Below are 5,041 nucleotides of genomic sequence, written 5' to 3' on the forward strand. Positions count from 1 at the left end.
TATAAGAAATGATAAATTTTAAAAAACTCTGAAAAAGATTAGATTATACTAAATGTCCCAGCTTCAAGAATGTTTAAGTACAGGAGCGGCAGAGCAAGATGGCCGAATAGGAACAGCTCCAGTCTCCAACTCCCAGCGCGAGCGACACAGAAGACCGGTGATTTCTGCATTTTCAACTGAGGTACTGGGTTCATCTCACTGGGGAGTGCCGGACGATCGGTGCTGGTCAGCTGCTGCAGCCCGACCAGCGAGAGCTGAAGCAGGGGGAGGCATCCCCTCACCTGGGAAGCGCAAGGGGGAAGGGAATCCCTTTTCCTAGCCAGGGGAACTGAGACACACAACACCTGGAAAATCAGGTAACTCCCACCCCAATACTGCGCTTTAAGCAAACAGGCACACCAGGAGATCATATCCCACACCTGGCCGGGAGGGTCCCACGCCCACGGAGCCTCCCTCATTGCTAGCACAGCAGTCTGCGATATCGCGGCAAGGCAGCAATGAGGCTGGGGGAGGGGCGCCCACCATTGCTGAGGCTTAAGTAGGTAAACAAAGCTGCTGGGAAGGTCGAACTGGGTGGAGCTCACAGCAGCTCAAGGAAACCTGCCTGTCTCTGTAGACTCCACCTCTGGGGACAGGGCACAGTAAAAATAACAAAAACAGCAGAAACCTCTGCAGACGCAAACGACTCTGTCTGACAGCTTTGAAGAGAGCAGTGGATCTCCCAACACGGAGGTTGAGATCTGAGAAGGGACAGACTCCCTGCTCAAGTGGGTCCCTGACCCCTGAGTAGCCTAACTGGGAGACATCCCCCACTAGGGGCAGTCTGACACCCCACACCTCACAGGGTGGAGTACACCCCTGAGAGGAAGCTTCCAAAGCAAGAATCAGACAGGTACACTCGCTGTTCAGAAATATTCTATCTTCTGCAGCCTCTGCTTCTGATACCCAGGCAAACAGGGTCTGGAGTGGACCTCAAGCAATCTCCAACAGACCTACAGCTGAGGGTCCTGACGGTTAGAAGGAAAACTATCAAACAGGAAGGACACCTACACCAAAACCCCATCAGTACATCACCATCATCAAAGACCAGAGGCAGATAAAACCACAAAGATGGGGAAAAAGCAGGGCAGAAAAGCTGGAAATTCCAAAAATAAGATTGCATCTCCCCCGACAAAGGAGCGTAGCTCATCGCCAGCAACGGATCAAAGCTGGACGGAGAATGACTTTGACGAGATGAGAGAAGAAGGCTTCAGTCCATCAAACTTCTCAGAGCTAAAGGAGGAATTACGTACCCAGCGCAAAGAAACTAAAAATCTTGAAAAAAAAGTGGAAGAATTGATGACTAAAGTAATTAATGCAGAGAAGGTCATAACCGAAATGAAAGAGATGAAAACCATGACATGAGAAATACGTGACAAATGCACAAGCTTCAGTAACCGACTCGATCAACTGGAAGAAAGAGTATCAGCGATTGAGGATCAAATGAATGAAATGAAGCGAGAAGAGAAACCAAAAGAAAAAAGAAGAAAAAGAAATGAACAAAGCCTGCAAGAAGTATGGGATTATGTAAAAAGACCAAATCTACCTCTGATTGGGGTGCCTGAAAGTGAGGGGGAAGATGGAACCAAGTTGGAAAACACTCTTCAGGATATCATCCAGGAGAACTTCCCCAACCTAGTAGGGCAGGCCAACATTCAAATCCAGGAAATACAGAGAATGCCACAAAGATACTCCTCGAGAAGAGCAACTCCAAGACACATAATTGCCAGATTCACCAAAGTTGAAATGAAGGAAAAAATCTTAAGGGCAGCCAGAGAGAAAGGTCGGGTTACCCACAAAGGGAAGCCCATCAGACTAACAGCAGATCTCTTGGCAGAAACTCTAAAAGCCAGAAGAGAGTGGGGGCCAATATTCAACATTCTTAAAGAAAAGAATTTTAAACCCAGAATTTCATATCCAGCCAAACTAAGTTTCATAAGTGAAGGAGAAATAAAATCCTTTACAGATAAGCAAATGCTTAGAGATTTTGTCACCACTAGGCCTGCCTTACAAGAGACCCTGAAGGAAGCACGAAACATGGAAAGGAACAACCAGTACCAGCCATTGCAAAAACATGAAAAATGTAAAGACCATCGAGGCTAGGAAGAAACTGCATCAACTAACGAGCAAAAGAACCAGTTAATATCATAATGGCAGGATCAAGTTCACACATAACAATACTAACCTTAAATGTAAATGGACTAAATGCTCCAATTAAAAGACATAGACTGGCAAACTGGATAAAGAGTCAAGACCCATCAGTCTGCTGTATTCAGGAGACCCATCTCACACGCAGAGACATACATAGGCTCAAAATAAAGGGATGGAGGAAGATTTACCAAGCAAATGGAGAACCAAAAAAAGCAGGGGTTGCAATACTAGTCTCTGATAAAACAGACTTTAAGCCATCAAAGATCAAAAGAGACAAAGAAGGCCATTACATAATGGTAAAGGGATCAATTCAACAGGAAGAGCTAACTATCCTAAATATATATGCACCCAATACAGGAGCACCCAGATTCATAAAGCAATTCCTTAGAGACTTACAAAGAGACTTAGACTCCCATACAATAATAATGGGAGACTTCAACACTCCACTGTCAACATTAGACAGATCAACGAGACAGAAAGTTAACAAGGATATCCAGGAATTGAACTCATCTCTGCAGCAAGCAGACCTAATAGACATCTATAGAACTCTCCACCCCAAATCAACAGAATATACATTCTTCTCAGCACCACATCGTACTTACTCCAAAATTGACCATGTAATTGGAAGTAAAGCACTCCTCAGCAAATGTACAAGAACAGAAATTATAACAAACTGTCTCTCAGACCACAGTGCAATCAAACTAGAACTCAGGACTAAGAAACTCAATCAAAACCGCTCAACTACATGGAAACTGAACAACCGGCTCCTGAATGACTACTGGGTACAAAACAAAATGAAGGCAGAAATAAAGATGTTCTTTGAAACCAATGAGAACAAAGATACAGCATACCAGAATCTCTGGGACACATTTAAAGCAGTGTGTAGAGGGAAATTTATAGCACTAAATGCCCACAAGAGAAAGCAGGAAAGATCAAAAATTGACACTCTAACATCGCAATTAAAAGAACTAGAGAAGCAAGAGCAAACACATTCGAAAGCTAGCAGAAGGCAAGAAATAACTAAGATCAGAGCAGAACTGAAGGAGATAGAGACACAAAAAACCCTCCAAAAAATCAATGAATCCAGGAGTTGGTTTTTTGAAAAGATCAACAAAATTGACAGACCACTAGCAAGACTAATAAAGAAGAAAAGAGAGAAGAATCAAATCGACGCAATTAAAAATGATAAAGGGGATATCACCACCGACCCCACAGAAATACAAACTACCATCAGAGAATACTATAAACACCTCTACGCAAATAAACTGGAAAATCTAGAAGAAATGGATAATTTCCTGGACACTTACACTCTTCCAAGACTAAACCAGGAAGAAGTTGAATCCCTGAATAGACCAATAGCAGGCTCTGAAATTGAGGCAATAATTAATAGCCTACCAACCAAAAAAAGTCCAGGACCAGATGGATTCACAGCTGAATTCTACCAGAGGTACAAGGAGGAGTTCGTACCATTCCTTCTGAAACTATTCCAATCAATAGAAAAAGAGGGAATCCTCCCTAACTCATTTTATGAGGCCAACATCATCCTGATACCAAAGCCTGGCAGAGACACAACTAAAAAAGAGAATTTTAGACCAATATCCCTGATGAACATCGATGCAAAAATCCTCCATAAAATACTGGCAAACCGGATTCAGCAGCACATCAAAAAGCTTATCCACCATGATCAAGTGGGCTTCATCCCTGGGATGCAAGGCTGGTTCAACATTCGCAAATCAATAAACATAATCCAGCATATAAACAGAACCAAAGACAAGAACCACATGATTATCTCAATAGATGCAGAAAAGGCTTTTGACAAAATTCAACAGCCCTTCATGCTAAAAACGCTCAATAAATTCGGTATTGATGGAACGTACCTCAAAATAATAAGAGCTATTTATGACAAACCCACAGCCAATATCATACTGAATGGGCAAAAACTGGAAAAATTCCCTTTGAAAACTGGCACAAGACAGGGATGCCCTCTCTCACCACTCCTATTCAACATAGTGTTGGAAGTTCTGGCTAGGGCAATTAGGCAAGAGAAAGAAATCAAGGGTATTCAGTTAGGAAAAGAAGAAGTCAAATTGTCCCTGTTTGCAGATGACATGATTGTATATTTAGAAAACCCCATTGTCTCAGCCCAAAATCTCCTTAAGCTGATAAGCAACTTCAGCAAAGTCTCAGGATACAAAATTAATGTGCAAAAATCACAAGCATTCTTATACACCAGTAACAGACAAACAGAGAGCCAAATCAGGAATGAACTTCCATTCACAATTGCTTCAAAGAGAATAGAATACCTAGGAATCCAACTTACAAGGGATGTAAAGGACCTCTTCAAGGAGAACTACAAACCACTGCTCAGTGAAATAAAAGAGGACACAAACAAATGGAAGAACATACCATGCTCATGGATAGGAAGAATCAATATCATGAAAATGGCCATACTGCCCAAGGTAATTTATAGATTCAATGCCATCCCCATCAAGCTACCAATGAGTTTCTTCACAGAATTGGAAAAAACTGCTTGAAAGTTCATATGGAACCAAAAAAGAGCCCGCATCTCCAAGACAATCCTAAGTCAAAAGAACAAAGCTGGAGGCATCATGCTACCTGACTTCAAACTATACTACAAGGCTACAGTAACCAAAACAGCATGGTACTGGTACCAAAACAGAGATATAGACCAATGGAACAGAACAGAGTCCTCAGAAATAATACCACACATCTACAGCCATCTGCTCTTTGACAAACCTGAGAGAAACAAGAAATGGGGAAAGGATTCCCTATTTAATAAATGGTGCTGGGAAAATTGGCTAGCCATAAGTAGAAAGCTGAAACTGGATCC

The sequence above is a fragment of the Macaca fascicularis genome, chromosome 7, assembly GCF_037993035.2.
Source record: "Macaca fascicularis isolate 582-1 chromosome 7, T2T-MFA8v1.1".
NCBI classification, from domain to species: Eukaryota; Metazoa; Chordata; class Mammalia; order Primates; family Cercopithecidae; genus Macaca; species Macaca fascicularis.